The 18,312-nt window shown below is 37.7% G+C and overlaps 1 long non-coding RNA gene across 1 annotated transcript; it reads left to right on the top strand.

The window, feature by feature from the left end:
• The first annotated feature begins 223 nt into the window (after nucleotides 1-223).
• LOC117273765 (uncharacterized) lies at nucleotides 224-4,214 on the top strand. The gene is made up of 2 exons (XR_011408028.1): nucleotides 224-715; nucleotides 3,748-4,214. It is a non-coding gene; the product is annotated as an uncharacterized lncRNA (long non-coding RNA).
• The last annotated feature ends 14,098 nt before the right edge of the window (nucleotides 4,215-18,312 follow it).

The raw sequence follows: 18,312 nt of genomic DNA, 5'->3' as shown, positions 1-18,312 counted from the left end.
AATATAAAAATATAGTTTTACTTTTAATATTTAATTTTACTTTAGTAGTTTATTAAGAGTGATTTATATAAATACATTATATTATTTTAGTCTTCTTAGCCCAAAATTAAAATCCAACAAGACATGGACCCAACCCAATTTCCTAAATCCAAGTCCAATCCCTTAACCCTAGGCCCCTTCTCCCTACCTAAAGATAAATACACACACACTCATTTGCTTGGCTGCCAATTAATCCAAACACTCCAACACCACCCAAGAGACACAAAAAGAAAAACGAAAAAAAGGGAAGAACAGAGAAAAACCCCCAGCTCACTCCTCATCTTCCTGCCAAAAACGCAGCCTAAAGCTGCTGCTGCAAAAAAATAAATAAATAGAATTAACAGCACCCATAAACCCAGCTACACCACCCCCAAAAAAAAGGAGCTCAAACCCCCACCTTAACCACTGAAAATCAGCAGAAACACCTCCCAAAAAAAAATCACTGTCAAGACCCGGTTGAGGTACGAGGTCCGTGAGGGATGAGGTTTGTCCGTCAGTCGAGTACGAGGTGGGTTTGAGTTTTCCGGCGTCCGGCGAGTGGATTTCGTTAGAGATCTGGTCGAAGGTCCTTGTGATTTTTCTCTTTGGTGGGTTGTTCTATTTAGCTGTTACTATACGATCTTGTTGGAGGCTTTGTATTGATTCGAATATTGAAGAAAGTTTGCAGCTATTTAAGGTCCACCCTTTATTCATTTTATCTCATCTCGTTATATCAGCTTGGTGAATGCTTTGTTTATTTTTTGTTTTTGTTTTTATTTTTTTGTGATAGTATGCATTTATTTTGTTGACTTGATTAGTTTATATATATATATATATATATATATATATATATATATATATATATATATATATATTAATTGTTTCATTCTTTGATCTGTGGTAATGAATATTTGATAATGGGATTTGGACCTAGTTTGTCAGATTGATTTTGCTCTTAATGTGAATATGTTTATCTTGGTAAGTGTAACTGAATTCCAATTTAAGTACGGCTATCTTTTCCTATCAAGTTTTGGAATTTTTGTTAGAAATTTGAATACTCAATTTATTTCTTAAATGCCTGAATAATTTAGCCTGATCAAACGTCCTCTGAGTAGTATAAAATGAAATTTTAATATGATTTTAGTTTTCTTTTACTTTAAATTAATAGTTTCAGTAGTTAGGTTATTTGGGAAAGCGAATTTTGGTTTTGGTAAATTATATCGATGGGTTAGTTGAAAGAATGGGATGAGCTAAATGAACAATCTTGCATTGCAAATGTATCCGTAGAAGATAAATTCCTTTGCTCCCACAATTCCAACTTCTACAAAGCATGCCTTACAATAATCTCAAACTTAGAAAGAATAACTTATAAATATTCGTAGGTTACTTTAAGCGCGATTAATAAATCATCGTGATTATGGGTACGGTTTCCGTGACATGGTCATGATGCGTAAATCCTCATTCGAGTGTGTGTTTCACATGACTCGACCATAACTTCAAATAATAATAAAAATCAAGCATGTCGTAAATCGCGGGTGCATTTCATGTGACGCGGTTTGCGACGTGTGTCAAAACGATAAGTGTACGACATCGTGACTTGTTTCAAATAAATTTCATAAATATTAAAAGCGGTCAGAAAGCTAAAAAGCGCAATAGATTTTAAATATGTAATAAATCAGATAATTAGGCCAATTATTAATAGTTGAGCGACCGTGCTAAAACCACGGAACTCGGAAATGCCTCACACCTTCTCCCGGGTTAACAAAATTCCTTACCTGGTTTTTCTGTGTTCGCGGACCATAAATAGAGTCAAATTTCCTCGATTTGGGATTTAAAATAAACCGGTGACTTGGGACACCATAAATTATTCCAAGTGGCGACTCTGAATGAATAAATAATCCCATTTCGAACAATGTCACTTAAATTGAAAAAACTCTCCCTATCCTCGTTCGGAAAAAAGGAGGTGTGACAATTCTATCATTACAAGCACCGAAAAATATATATTCAGTTTGAATCAATTAAAATAATTCGATATTGAAGTTAGTTAAAAAGAATTCGTAAAGTAAGACCACAGTTCCGGAGGTTGAAAATTAGCTAATTTCTCGTAGTGAGTTAATCATACTACAGTCAGACGTCTATATAACAATATCCCTATATAACAATATTTCTATATAAAAGTCAAGTTTTTCGTAATCAATTTTTATGTTATGAAATAATATATGTTCTCTATAATAACACTTCACTATAACATCCAAAAATATTCGAAACAAACGAGACTATTATAGAGAGATTTGACTGTAATTAATTTTTCTAAAATTTCTGTTGAGTTTGTTCCCAAAAAAATGAATTTGAGTGGGTAACCAAAAACTTCAATAAAGGCCACTCTTTCCCCAACTTTTATCATTGACCTGACTAACATAAAACATTCGCAGAGTAAAGAAAGCCTTAGGGCTCCTTTGATACGAGGGATAAATGATAATTAATATTAAAATTAAATTTAAGATACTTAATTTCATGTATAGCTGTGATAAAATTGCGGTATAACTAATCTCGACACTAATTATTTCGGGATTATACTATTATTTTTATCCGTATGAAAGGGTAGGATAACGAGCCCGAGATAACTAATCTCGGAATAATTAATCCTGAAATAACTTATTTTTCAACCAAACGACGCTTAAGATCTTTGCTTGTTTCGTGGTATGGACCAAAGCAAAGTTCTGCTGCTATCGACACGTGTCTGTATGCGAGAGAGGAAAAGCGAAAACATGAATAAGATTTAAAATCGGAGGAAACCTAACAAAAATAACTATCTGAATACAAGTATATATAATGCATTTCTTCAACATTGTAACCTAGAGAAAGAAATAACGAAAGTCCAAACAAAAAAAGAGATTAAAAAAAATTTAAAAAAAGGAAAGAAAATGGGAAAATCAGTTGTTATTTTCATTTGCTTACCCAAGCTTCTGATGAAAAACCTGAATTCTTTGTAGAAGGAATGGTTTATTGTGATCCTTGTCGTTCACTATTCAAAAATCAAAACCAACCTTTATAAGCCCCTAAAAGGTATTATTTAAAATTTTCTTTTGCTCCATTTTTGCCAATTATTCAAACTCAACAAAGAAAAAAGAAAAACTTTATATGTAATAAATAAATCAAAATATGTCCTATTGTTTGTTTATCATGGAATTAGTTTCTATATTTAGTTATGTCATGTTTCAGTATTTTTATTGTTTCAATTGGCTGAGTGTTCATTAATTAAATTAACTGAGACATATAATGAGAGATAGAGAGCAATTTTACCCAAATGATTAAAGCTATTAAATATTTTTCCTCTTAAATGTGCGAAAATTTTAATAGATGATATATGGATCTAGCGAAATATTTTTGAGAATGTTACGTCAATGTCTAAAATAACCCCAAACTTACTAACTTCTAGTCATTAATTACTAACTAGTAAAATATCGGCCAAATGCATGCAACAAGTAAAAATTAAGATAAATACAGATTCTTTCACTCCAAGAATAACACGTAAAGATCTCCTTGCATATCTTTAATTGTGATCAGCAACATTAGATGCAAAACGGAAAGATAGTTTCATAGATGAGTGATAATCGGCTTAATGTATGCATATTTTGATATATATAACCTCACATTTTACTCATGTCTCGACGATTTGAGATATTTAATATGATTATTTGTGCTAAATGTTGGTATCTCTATGTGTAGGACTCATTCGGATGCAATTTGGGACGAAAGGGCGCGAATTGGAGCGAAATCGGGACAAAAACGCAAAAAGTGCGCTGGCTGTGGCGCAATTTCCAGAATCCAAAATGTTTGAGCGCCAGGGCCAGCGCCCCACGCTGCCCTGGATGCTCAAGACGGAAAGTATCCTTTTTCGACTAGGACTCGGTTATTTCGACCCCTAGACGCCTCCAACTCATATAAAAGCCAACCTAAACCTATTTTAAGAGGGGAGAACGTGATTTAAAGGAGGAGGAGGCGCAAAACACTCAAAAAGCAAGGATTTGATCAATTCTTCCACCCCTTTCCTAACATTCATTGATTTTATGTTTGAAAACATGATTTTTGATGATTGTATGAACATGAGTGGCTAAGAAACCTATTGTTCTAGGGTCATGGGTATACATGAATGTTGATGTTTGAAGTTTAATTTGACAAAGTTAATTTTATCATATTGGGTTGTTTATTTAATTCTGTTTTTAATTATTTTACTGAGTAGCTAACAGTGAAATACTATCTACGAATCTAGAGTTGAACTCGAAAGTGAAAACTCTAGATTGCATATAGAATTAAATAGAGCAAGTTCTTGAATCCGGGCATCGGGGAACGGATTTGCAATTAGGATAGAAATATACCTAATTGTCTTGCTCGGTTGAAATACAGGAAGTGTAAATGCATTCTTGTTAATATTAATTCCATAGACATATAGGCATTAAGTTATCTTGAATAGGCGAGTAGGAACTCGACAGATTCTTATGAGTAATATTAACCCTGTCAATCAACAATCCAGATAAATCAATTAGTTATTTTAAGCTAAGAATGCAACATGATTGTTAGATAACCCGTGACCCTGGAATATTATCTCCCATTGATTGTTATTTAAAACTATTTAAGTGTTGTGTTGAATTCTAGTATTTTATTGATTGATAGTTTTTAGGTCGTAAATTAGACAATTATCTATTTTATAAGAAATCGCTGGAATCGATAAGCTATTTGAGTTTAAATTAGTCAAAAGTTAATCATAAGTCTTCGTGGGAACGATACTTTATTCACTACTCTATTGCTTGACGACCACGTATACTTGCGTAAGTGTGTTTGGTCGCAACAAGTTTTTGACGCCATTGCCGGGGACTTAGAAATTAGCTACTTGACTGAGTTAAGCTTTTATTACTTATTAGTTCAAGTTTTAATTTTCAGTTTGCCTTGTTTGTGTTAACGCAGGATCTTTTCTTGAATGCGGAGGAGTAGAAGTGCAAACAACCTCCTTCCTTTTGATCCAGAGATTGAACGAACACTTCATAGAGTGAGGAGGGAAGTCGAAGCTAGAACGAGAATAGAAAGAGAGTTGGACATCGTAGTTGAACCACAGCCAATAGAGATGGCAGGTAATGAGGAGCGTCTGGTGATAGAAGTCGCAAGGCCAATTCTTGCTAATATGACTCAGGCTATCGTAAAGCCTGATATCACGGGGCATTTTGAACTCAAACAGTACATGGTACAGCTTATTCAGTCCACAGGGCAATATGTGGGTCTATCTCATGAAGACCCGCAGAGGCACATTCAGAACTTCTTGGAAATTACGGACACTTACAATTATCCGAACGTTTCCAAGGACTATGTCAGGCTGACATTATTTCCCTTTTCACTGTTGGGGGAAGCTAAGGAATGGTTGCAAAAAGAGCCTGCAAACTCAATCCACACTTGGGATGATTTAGCAAGGAAATTCCTAATTAAGTTTTTCCCTACTAAGAAGACAAAATCATTGAGGAGACAAATTCTTGGGTTCCAACAACGAGAAGGCGAGACACTTCGTCAAGCTTGGGAAAGATACAAGAAGCTACTCAGAGACTGCCCACATCATTGTCAGACTGATGAGGTATTGGGTCACACTTTTGTTGATGGGCTAGACGAGGCATCAAAGATGAATCTTGATTCAACTTATGGGGGTAGTTGCATGGCAAGGACGTATAGTGAAATACAACTCTTGCTAAATAATTTCACTGCTAATGACCATAATTGGCAAGGAGATGGGGACGCAAGAAGAGCAATTAAACAGAAGGCAGTCGGGGTGATTGAGCTTGATGACTTCTCAGCCATGAGAGTAGACATTGCAAAGCTGGCAAACCAGATGAACAGAATGATAATGCAACAAACACAACAGATGCAGCATGTACAGCAGATGTCTATTTGCTGCGAACTATGTGGTGACAGTCATATGAGTGACATGTGTCCAACGAATCCTGAATCTATATACTATCTGGAGCAACAAAATAGAGGTCCGATGAATCAACATGCACAATATGGGAACACTTACAATCCAAGTTAGAGGAATCATCCTAACTTCTCATGGAGAGCAAATCAACATAATCAGAACCAGTATAGGTCCCAAGGAAATTTCAATCAACCTCAGAAACCACCCCTACAAACAGAAGAGAGTACGAATGACTTGCTGAAGAAGTTGTTGCTTGATAATCAACAGCTCAGGACCGATTTCAGAAATCTTGAGAGGCAAATGGGACAGTTAGCAACAAATCAAAACAATAGACCTGCAGGCGCTCTTCCCAGTGATATAGAGAAGAACCCTCAAGTTAATGCAGTTACACTCAGAAACGGGAGGGAACTAGAAGAAGTGCCAAAGAAGAGAAAGAACACACCTATACCTGAGAGGGAGCTGATCCCTAAGGCAATACACAAGTCAAAGAAAAATGATGCAAGTTCATAGCGAATGGAGGCTGCAAGGCCACCACCACCTTTCCCTCAGAGATTGCAGAAAAAGAATGACGATCACATGTTCAACAAATTTCTCTCAATGTTGAGTCAGGTTCAATTAAATATTCCATTAGTGGATGTACTTCATGAAATTCCAAAGTATGCTAAGTACATAAAAGATATAGTGGCTCACAAGAGGAAATTGACTGAGTTCGAGATAGTTGCACTTACTGAGGAGTGCACTTCAAGGGTCCAAAACAAGCTTCCTCAAAAGCTTAAGGATCCTGGCAGCTTCACCATTCATGTGCGAATCGGTAATATTAATGTGGGTCGTGCTCTTTGTGATTTGGGTGCGAGCATAAATCTGATGCCATTGTCCTTGTTTAAGCAATTGGGTCTGGGAGCTCCAAGACCAACCACTGTGATGTTGCAATTAGCTGATAGGTCCATAGCCTACCCTGAAGGAGTGATTGAAGATGTGTTGCTGTAAATTGGGAAATTTATCTTCCCAGCTGACTTCATTATTCTAGATTTTGAGGTTGATGAACAAGTTCCAATCATATTGGGACGACCTCTCTTGGCTACTGGTGATATAATAATTAAAGTGCGAGAAGGGAAAATGATTATGAGGGTGGACAATGAAGAAGCAGTCTTCAATGTCTACAAAGCAATCCAACTTCCCCGCCACTATGAGGAGCTCTCTATGATATCTGTTGTGGAGGTGGATGAGCAACTTCTTGACACGAGTGTATATGTAGACGACTCTCTAGAAAAGGCAATCATGTTGTTTGATAGCTTGATGATTGATGATGAGGTTGAGGAGATGATGCATATCCTAGATGCATCATGTGCTTACATGCAAGGAATACACCCGTTTGAGCCCTTGAATAGGCCAAGTGGTCTCCCTCCAAAGCCGTCAATTGAAGAAGCGCCAAAATTGGAGCTTAAACCCCTACCCCCTCACCTTCAATATGCTTATTTGGGTAGTTCTGACACTTTACATGTTATTATTTCTTCTGACTTGTCTAAATTGTAGGAAGAAAAGTTGTTGAGAGTGCTACGTGAGCACAAGCGAGCAATTGGGTGGACGATGTCTGACATCAAAGGCATTAGTCCAGCTTTCTGCATGCATAAAATCCTCATGGAGGACGGACACAAGCAAAGTGTAGAGCAACAACGCTGCCTAAATCCAATCATGAAAGAGGTGGTAAGAAAAGAAGTGATTAAGTGGCTTGATGCAGGTATTGTATTCCCAATCTCTGATAACAAATGGGTAAGCCTCGTTCAATGTGTGCCAAAGAAAGGGGGGATGACTGTAGTGGTTAAAGAAAATAATGACTTAATTCCTACAAGAACTGTCACTGGGTGGAGAATTTACATAGATTATAGAAAATTGAACAATGCCACCCGAAAGGACCACTTTCCCCTCCCTTTCATTGACCAAATGCTTGATAGGTTAGCAGGTCGGGAATACTACTGTTTCCTAGATGGTTATTCGGGGTATAATCAGATTGCTATAGCCCAGAGGACCAAGAGAAAACCACATTTACGTTTCCCTATGGCACATATGCATTCAAGAGAATGCCCTTTGGTCTCTGTAATGCACCTGTGACTTTTCAAAGGTGTATGATGGCTATTTTTACTGACATGGTTGAAAGATTTGTGGAAGTATTCATGGATGATTTTTCTGTGTTTGGGTGTTCTTTTGATAATTGTTTAATGAACCTTGATAAAGTGCTAGCTAGGTGTGAAGAGACAAACTTGGTACTCAACTGGGAAAAGTGCCATTTCATGGTACGTAAAGGTATAGTCTTGGGGCACAAGGTGTCAAAAGATGATCTACAGGTGGATAAAGCAAAGGTGGAGGCGATTGAAAAATTTTCCCCACCGACATTCGTCAAAGGCATTCGCAGTTTCTTGGGCCATGCAGGTTTTTATCATCGATTCATTAAAGATTTTTCAAAAATTTCTTCTCCATTATGCAGGCTTCTAGAGAAAGATGTCACCTTCAAGTTTGATGGGAAGGGAAGGTTGGTGACTGCACCAATTATCATCGCCATTATGCAGGCTTCAAAAATGCATGTCTGAAAGCATTTGAGGAGCTGAAGGGAAGGTTGGTGACTGCACCAATTATCATCGCCCCAGATTGGGGACTGCCATATGAGTTGATGTGCGATGCAAGTGACATAGCAATCGGAGCTGTTTTGGGGCAAAGAAGGGATAAAATATTTCACTCCATTTATTATGCGAGCAAAACTATAAATCCAGCTCAGATGAATTATACAATTACTGAAAAAGAGTTGCTTGCAGCGGTGTGGGCATTTGACAAGTTCAGATCTTATCTAGTGGGAACCAAAAGTTATCGTCTACACAGATCATTCAGCTATCAGATACTTGTTTGAAAATAAAGATGCCAAGCCAAGGCTAATTCGTTGGGTCCTCCTCTTGCAAGAATTTGACTTAGAGATCCGAGATCAAAAAGGGACAGAAAATCAAGTGGCTGATCACTTGTCCAGATTAGAAAGTCGAAACCATGTAGCTGAAGGAGGGTCAATCAAAGAAACATTTCCTGATAAGCAGCTATTAGTAGTCACCTCAGGTAAAGCCCCATGGTATGCGGATTATGTGAATTTTATTGCAAGTGGGGTGACACCACTAGAATTAACACCTGATAATAGAAGAAGATTCTTACATTATGTGAGGCTCTACATATGGGATGAGCCATTCTTATATAGGTAATGCGCAGATCAGTTGGTGCGAAGGTGTGTTCCTGAAGAAGAGATGAATGCAATATTGATGGTTGTCATGCTTCGCCATATAGAGGTCATCACGGTGGGGATAGAACCGCCCAAAAAGTGTTACAATCAGGTTTCTATTGGCCAAAATTATTTAAGGATGCACATGCCTTTGTTAAAAATTGTGATAGATGCCAAAGAACAAGAACTATCACAAGGAAGCACGAGATGCCCTTGCAAAATATTCTGGCAGTAGAGCTTTTTGATGTTTGGGGGATTGATTTCATGGGACCGTTACCATATTCTAATGGGCACAGGTACATCTTGGTGGCGGTCGACTATGTTTCTAAATAGGTGGAGGCCATTGCTCTTCCTACTAATGATGCAAAGGTAGTGGTAAGCTTTGTAAAGAAGCACATCTTCACACGCTTTGGGACTCCAAGAGTGTTAATAAGTGACGGAGGAACTCACTTTTGTAACAAATTGCTGAATAAAGTTCTTACAAAGTATGGAGTTAAGCACAAGGTTTCCACTGCCTATCATCCCCAAACGAGTGGTCAAGTAAAGTTTCCAACAGAGAGGTAAAGCAGATTTTGGAGAAAACAATAATTGGGAATAGAAAGGACAGGGCCGGGAAGCTGGATGACGCATTATGGGCATATCGCACTGCATACAAGACCCTCATAGGTACTTCTCCGTACAGGTTGGTTTATGGGAAGGCGTGCCATTTGCCCGTCGAGCTTGAACATAAAGCTTATTGGGCGATCAAAAGGCTAAATATGGATATGGACTCAGCTGGTGAAAAAAGGTTTCTACAACTCAACGAGCTTGATGAATTTCGATTGCACGCATATGAAAATGCCAAATTATATAAAGAAAAGACGAAGAGGTGGCATGACAAGCACATTCAATATCGAGAGTTTGAGCCGGGTCAAGAAGTTCTCTTGTTCAATTCAAGGTTGAAGCTATTCCCTGGAAAGCTTAAGTCTCGTTGGGCAGGTCCTTTTGTTGTGGTAAATGTGAGGCCTCACGGAGCGGTGGAACTACGTGATACGAGATCAAGTGGTACCTTCTTGGTAAATGGCCAGAGAATAAAATATTATTGGGGTGATGACATTGCACGTCACAAGACCTCAGTGGACTTAGCAGATGCTTAAACATGTGTTGAGTCGTGCCGCGACGTTAAATTAGGCACTTGTTGGGAGGCAACCCAATTTTTACCGCTTTCAAAGCATAGTTTTTTCTTTTGTAGGCCATAATATTTTTTTCTTTGTAGGTTGAAATGGTGTGGAATGTGTGTAATGTATATATTGAGTGCTCGGATAATCGGGATTGTGTAAAAAAAAAAAAAAAAAAAATTCGGCGAAGTGAGCGCCCAGGCCAGCGCCCCACGCTGCCTGGGGTGCACTTTACAGAACCCGCGATGCTCCAGCGCCAGACCCAGCGTGGGGCGCTGGGCTGGCGGTCCAAGTAAGTAATTTTTGTTTTTATTTTTTGTTTTCTTTATTTAATTAAAAATTCCCTACCCAATTACCCATATACACTCACAACCCAACCCATACCCAATTACCCAAACCCATTCCCCCACCTAAATTAGAGACAACCCAACCCAAAACCCCCATTCTCTTCAAAACAAAAAAAACACACGAACACTTCTTCTCCTTCCCCTTTTCTCTAAAATTCTAATACTCTTCAATATTTCTTGCTTAATTCCATCTCAAGACTCTAAGGTATGTTCTTCTTGTTATCTCTTTTCTTGTATTTTGGAAGTTCTTAGAGTAGTGTAGTCTTCTTTTTCCCCCAATCTTCCAACACCCTAGGTTTCTTAAACATATTTGGATGTTATTGTGGGTGGAATGATTATACACGAAATTGGTGCAAAACTTTGGTTGCGTAGTTGTGTTTGAAGTAGTAAACTATAATTCCCTCTACTTCATGTAAATTTGGGAGGCCCACCTTCTCCCACCATTGTTGAAATAGAAGAGCACAATTGATGCCCACAAGGTGTTTGTTAAAATGCTTATGAGAGTAAATTTGAACACCGGTGAAGTCTAAGTAGCCGAGTGTAGTTGTATATGAGTTCGGGTGAAGTGTGGGGTGTTGTGGGGGTATTTCTCTAGTTGTAAACTTTTGTAAGTTGTAGTTAGTGTACTAAAATAGTGTAGTAATGTAGACTTTAGCTTTGTTATGCTTGCACTATAGTTAAGTTACGTCCATGTTAGACTAATTGAATTTTATGGCATAGGGAAGTCTAAGTACCTATAGCCTTGTGATGACACATTGGTGCACATTGAATCAATATTATGATTCGCTTATACATAGCCTTAGGTTTTAAGTGTGGGGTCATCTTGCCTCTCACGATGACCTTAGGCAACATCTCTTGATTCATTCTCATCTTTGTGTTTATCATGTGTAGGTTGCTATGGCTCGTGACGATGCCGCTAAAGGAAAAGGGGTGGGGAAGTCCTCCACTACTACTCCCCCTCCAAAGAAATGCAAGCAAGGCGAGAGCTCCTCCCGACAAGCCAAGGGAAAGCAACAGGCTAGCGGGTCTACGAGGCCACCACGGCCTCGAGTGGAACTTGTTCGGGATGACACCATCAAATGGCATGATACTTTTGTTCCATATGGGAGATATGTGTCTGAAATGGGGATAAATGTGAAGGCTTTAGAACGGAACTTCGCAAATGTACTTGCTACATTGATTGAAAAGAATATGGATAAGCTCCTCGAATGTCCGGGCCCGGCAAATCTCAGCATGGTAAGAGAGTTATATGCCAACTGGAACGAGAAAAATGACATGTTGTGGGTCAGAGGAAAGGAGATTCCAATGGATAGGGAAGCCTTGTGTCATTTTTTGGGAGTTGATAGTCCTAACACACGAAGGCTTCGAAAGTTCGTCAAAAGTCCAAGCTACCAAGCAATACGTCACACACTATGTGGAGTTGATTCTAATGCAAAATGGACGCGAACTAAGGGAAATATTCACCTTGAAATGCTCCGTTTCGACTTCAACAAAACGGCCAAGGTTTGGCAAAACTTTGTGCAAGCTAGATTAATGCCCGTTGAACATAATACTGAGTGCACTCGAGCTCGAGTGTGCGTGATCTACTTTTTGATGACCGGGCGCCCCATAAATGTGGGTGAGCTCATTCTTGGGGAAATGACCCGCACCCATTTTGGAGGAAGGATAAAAAGGTTTTTTTTTGGCAACACCTTAACACAATACATGCTCTCTCGTGGGTTACCAGAGTACCCTGGCTATGATGAAGTAGTGGAGGCACCCACAGCATTGTTAGACATCACATCCATGCTAGAACCCACATCCAAGCTCATCCAAGCTGCTAGGAATGAGAGGGACGAAAATTTCAACAGGTATCTTTACAAATCCCTCGATGTTATTATGAGCAAGCTTGGGGTGTCAGATGAGGAGCGCACGCAATTGCGAAGTGATCTCTCCAGTTCTTCGAAGGAGATGTTGGGCATAGCACCAGGCAGTCCCGTTCATCCATCTGAGGATGAAAACACTGACAAAGAATCTGATAATGAGGATGCGGATGATGATGAAGTTATGGGACCAATGGCTTTGGTACCTTTTGGAGATGATGATGAGCCCATTGCCATAGCTGGTTGGCATCCTGATGAGGCAGACTCCGACTAACAGGGAGTTCTTTCTTTCCACCTTACCTTATTTTTGAATTTATTAAGCATCGAGGACTATGCATTATTTAAGTATGGGGTGGAGGGAATACTCCTTGAATTTGAATTGTATATAATTTTTACTGTTATTATTTTTTTTCCTTCTCTTTTATCACCTTTTAGCTTAGTTTAAGATTAACATAGTCTAATTAGCTAGATAAAAAAAAAATTAACAAAAACTTGGGACTTTTCCCGACGATGGATCTGTTGGATAATTTTCTTAAGGGATTAAAGTCCGATTAAAAATACAAAAAAAGATTTCCTTTTGTTTTTTTAGGTAGTTAGGTAGTATCCCTTGGTTTTTCTTTCGACATCGGTTCTTTTCCAAGGGTGTAGCTTGAACCGAAAAAAAAATTAGTTTAGTTTTTGTTTTTAAGAGTAGGATAAGGGAGAAAATCAAGATTGCTCTGAGGTACCTGTTGACATGTTTGGTGTTGGCAAGTTAAGTTAGGGCATGTGTTCTGTCTTCCTGCATATATGATTTGAATTGTAATGCCCAAGTAAATTAAGTAGCCTACTCTTTGACGCCTTTTTCTTAGTTGATTGACTTGTATGCCACCTAGTGCAGTGTTGCTTAAACAATTCTCAACTTGATATGCCTGCTTAACCTGAGAATCACACAGAACCGTCTTGAGTGAGTCAAGTGCCATGTGTGTGTAAGGATTGTTGATATTCTGTGCTATCTTGTGTAGTCTAGAACTTGCCCTGTGTGTTAATCAACGCGAAATCATTAAGTTGTGCTAGTCTAGGAGATGATATAGGCATTTCTTGCTTGACCATAAAGGTGCTTGTCACTGACAAATAAAATTTTCCCATTGCTAGCCCTTTTGAGCCTATAGACCGTTTCCTTGGCAACCACATTACAAGCCGTACTCCTAATTGTTCTTAAGGTGAGATTGTTGAACCTTTACCTCCTAATGCACTTAGTCGCTAAAAGAAGTAAGGTGAGAGATTAGGAAGTGGCTTCCAAGTGGAACCATGGAAGGGCCCTTAAGGTGCACTAAAATTGTGAATAAAGGTCACTAGTTTATGAACTTCAATGTATGGAGTGTGTGGAAAAAAAAAACATAGAGGAAAATTTTCGCAAGAAAAAGCAAACAAAAGTGCAAATAATGTAGAAAGATACACACCTCCTAATCTCTCTCACTTGTGCTAGTGAATCCATAGAGGTGTTTGATGGAAAAGAGGGCTATGTTAGTTATGGTGTATGACAAGTGAATGGGTTGAGAAGATATTGCGCTTGAATTGTGAGTGTAGTGTATTAAAGTGCTTAGGAGGGTTAGTCACTATTCCTAAATGTATCCTACCCGTCCCTTAGCCTACATTACAACCTTAAAGTCCTAATTGATCCTAGATTTAGCTAGCTTAGATTAGTAGAGATGTACACTACGGGAAAGCTTATGGTACGACCACGTGATGTACATGAATTCTTTGTGAGAGTGAGTGAATGTTGTTCAATTGTATGATGTCCTTAATTTATGTTCAATGACATATTTAAATTTACGGACTACTTTGATATTCACTCTTTTGCTTGTGGTGAGGGCACTTGATTTCATGATGGATTGGTGAAATTGTACACTTTCTTATGTTGGGTAAGTGCGTGTGTTGAGGATGCTTAGTGGTAACGAGTCTTCTCTTGAGGTAAGGTGGTTGTTGAGAGGTTGCTTGAGTTGATTGAGTTGGTTGAAAAATATTGAGTATACTTGAGCTATTTAAAAACGGGAAGAATGTGAAATTTGTGTGTCCATGCCTAATCGCCGACATCGATCATAGTCAAAAGGTAGGTTGTTTGAGTGAATTAATTGTGAGGTCCTCTTTCATAGTACTAAGTACGTTTTGGGGGTGATAATATAGTTCCATTGTTCGAGGACGAATAAGAGTCTAAGTGTGGGGTGTTGATAAACGGCTTAATGTATGCATATTTTGATATATATCACCTCACATTTTACTCATGTCTCGACGATTTGAGATGTTTAATATAATTATTTGTGCTAAATGTTGGTATTTCTATGTGTAGGAATCATTCGGATGCAATTTGGGACGAAAGGGCGCGAATTGGAGTGAAATCGAGACAAAAACGCAAAAAAGTGAGATTTGAGGGCCACAACCAGCGTGGGGCGCTGGCTGTGGCGCAATTTCCAGAATCCAAAATGTTTGAGCGCCAGGGCCAGCGCCCCACGCTGCCCTGGATGCTCAAGACGGAAAGTGTCCTTTTTCGACTAGGACTCGGTTATTTCGACCCCTAGACGCCCCCAACTCATATAAAAGCCAACCTAAACCTATTTTAAGAGGGGAGAACGTGATTTAAAGGAGAAGGAGGCGCAAAACACTCAAAAAGCAAGGATTTGATCAATTCTTCCATCCCTTTCCTAGCCATTCATTGATTTTATGTTTGAAAACATGATTTTTGATGATTGTATGAACATGGGTGGCTAAGAAACCTATTGTTCTAGGGTCATGGGTATACATGAATGTTGATGTTTGAAGTTTAATTTGACAAAGTTAATTTTATCATATTGGGTTGTTTATTTAATTCTGTTTTTAATTATTATACTGAGTAGCTAACAGTGAAATACTATCTACGAATCTAGAGTTGAACTCGAAAGTGGGAACTCTAGATTGCATATAGAATTAAATAGAGCAAATTCTTGAACCCGGGCATCGGGGAACGGATTTGCAATTAGGATAGAAATATACCTAATTGTCTTGCTCGGTTGAAATACAGGAAGTGTAAATGCATTCTTGTTAATATTAATTCCATAGACATATAGGCATTAAGTTATCTTGAATAGGCGAGTAGGAACTCGACAGATTCTTATGAGTAATATCAACCCTGTCAATCAACAATCCAGATAAATCAATTAGTTATTTTAAGCTAAGAATGCAACATGATTGTTAGATAACCCGTGACCCTGGAATATTATCTCCCATTGATTGTTATTTAAAACTATTTAAGTATTGTGTTGAATTCTAGTATTTTATTAATTGATAGTTTTTAGGTCGTAAATTAGACAATTATCTATTTTATAAGAAATCGCTGGAATCGATAAGCTATTTGAGTTTAAATTAGTCAAAAGTTAATCATAAGTCTTCGTGGGAACGATACTTTATTCACTACTCTATTACTTGACGACCACGTATACTTGCGTGAGTGTGTTTGGTCGCAACAATGAGGTAGGTGAGTCAATATACAAAATTTGAGAGGTGATTTGGACTGATTTGATATACAAATTCATAGTTAAAACCGAGCTTAAAAAATTCTTCCGCACAACATGTATCACACACACATGACACAGATATTCAAACTCATAAGTATTGGATATGATTTTGTAAAACCTGTTACAAAAGTTAGTCTATTCCTTAGACAATTTCAACTTATACACCTTTTAGTCCTTCATGCATCAACACAACATTGAGTTATAAAAACTCCATGCAATATGATTTAACTTTGGTTCATTTTTTAAAAACATATGTTGACACCGCTTACAAAAAAAAATTACAGGTGCCGCTGTATTTATGAAATGTGAGAACCTCAAAACTAAAAATATCACACTCTGGACAATGGGTACGACGAACGCCAATGGATTTTACCCGGTGCATGTAGAAGGAGATTACAAGAATGATATTTGCAAGATCGAATTGATATCCGGTGTTACTGAAGATTGCAAAGAGAATCCATGTGAAGAAACTTACAATGAAACATTTAGGGTTTCTCTCACTCACAACAATAATACTAATGGAAATGTACGTAAAGTCAATGATTTCTTTTACTACCCCAAAAGACCAGCACTTAAAGAGTGTATACGAGAATTCAAGAATATGAAACATATGCCTCAAGTTCAAGATATCGAGTGTGTATCATTCTTTGACATGTAATTTTTGGACTATTTGTTGAATGAAGACAAAATAAGTCCTAAAAAGAGGGAAAAAATAATAAAAAATGGACCCTTATTTTTGGGGATAGGGTTTATTAAGCTTTTAAATCTGAGCAATTTTTTGTGTGTAATGTGCTTTCTCAGAAAGTAAATAAATGAATAAATAAAGCTCCTCATTTTGGTTGACTTTTTTTTTTGGCTAATATTTTGGTTGACTTACTTGTATAATCTTTATGCTTCTTTAATTCTGTAATTTTTTAGAGTTGAATTCTCAAGCAAAACTCGAATAGAATTTTTGCTAAAAAAGTGTTCTTTACTACTAAGATGGATAATAACATGATATTCAAAAACGCAGATCACTGTTTCTGCGTAATTAATGTAGTTGGTTTACAAGGAAATCGTTCAGTTTTATTAAACTCTGCATAAAATACATGCATCAAAATTTTGTTGAAGTGTGTGTCAACCTTAAATATCTAAAAGCGTAAGATGTCACTATTTAAAAAAGCAAGAATTAACCACGGACAAATTTTGTAGTTAAATAGGAAAAAAAAACCGTTTATCCTGTTTAGCGGATTAGTGATAAATTATCAAGAAATTTAATTAGCTATAAACTATTTAGCAACATATTAGCGATAAAGTTCATAGCTAATTTCAATTTTTTGATAGTGTGTGTTATAGAAAAAATATACTTTAATTTACTTAATTATATTTTCAACATGCTCCTTTACATAAAAAAAATAATGGGTGAATGGTGATCCCTTCAAGTGAAAATAATGTGGGAGGGTGAGACCCTAAACCATGAATACTTTTATCTGCTCTATTATCATATTGAATTGTGATCGTCTCATCACCAAGCTTAAGCAATTAGAGAAACTACGCTAATCAAGTTCATATACATGTAATTTTTTCTTGCTCGATTAAACTAATTGAGTCAAACGTAGATATTAAGATAGTGTTGGAGGGCCATGAAATCATTTAAGCAAATCTCGACTCGTGACATTTTAGTATCTCTTATATTAGTGACCAAAATTTTCAATAAAGGGATCAAAATATAAAGAAGTAAACTCAGGATGAAGCCAAGGGGATCAATATATGGAATGACAGACATGGAAATATAATAGTAGGATCTTATCCAAGATTGACGGGATGTTTATTGGTAGTAGGCTATATTTATACAATTTAGACATATTTATACTCTAATTTAGCCGCACTTTATTCATATTTGAATGCTAAAAGATAACAAAATGCTCGAATTAAGAATTTTATGCTTTGCAGGAGCCACTCCGAGCTAGGAGGAAGCTAAAGAGTGTTTTGGAGTCAATATGGAGTGTGGAAGGCCAATCGAAGGTTATCCCGGTCGAAAAGGTTCGAGAAAAGCAAGCGGGGAGGTCCCCTCCAGGTGCGCGGCCGCGGAGTTGACTGCGAATTGGACCGCGCACGGGAGGCAGAACACTGGCTGAAATCCGCGGCCGCGGACGGGCGGACGGAGGCCAACAACTCAGGGGCAATTATATAATTTTCAAGGCGACTAA

The sequence above is a fragment of the Nicotiana tomentosiformis genome, chromosome 5, assembly GCF_000390325.3.
Source record: "Nicotiana tomentosiformis chromosome 5, ASM39032v3, whole genome shotgun sequence".
In the NCBI taxonomy this organism is placed as follows: domain Eukaryota; kingdom Viridiplantae; phylum Streptophyta; class Magnoliopsida; order Solanales; family Solanaceae; genus Nicotiana; species Nicotiana tomentosiformis.
The sequence above is the reverse complement of the archived record's forward strand: the minus strand, read 5'-3'. Positions and strand labels throughout refer to the sequence as shown.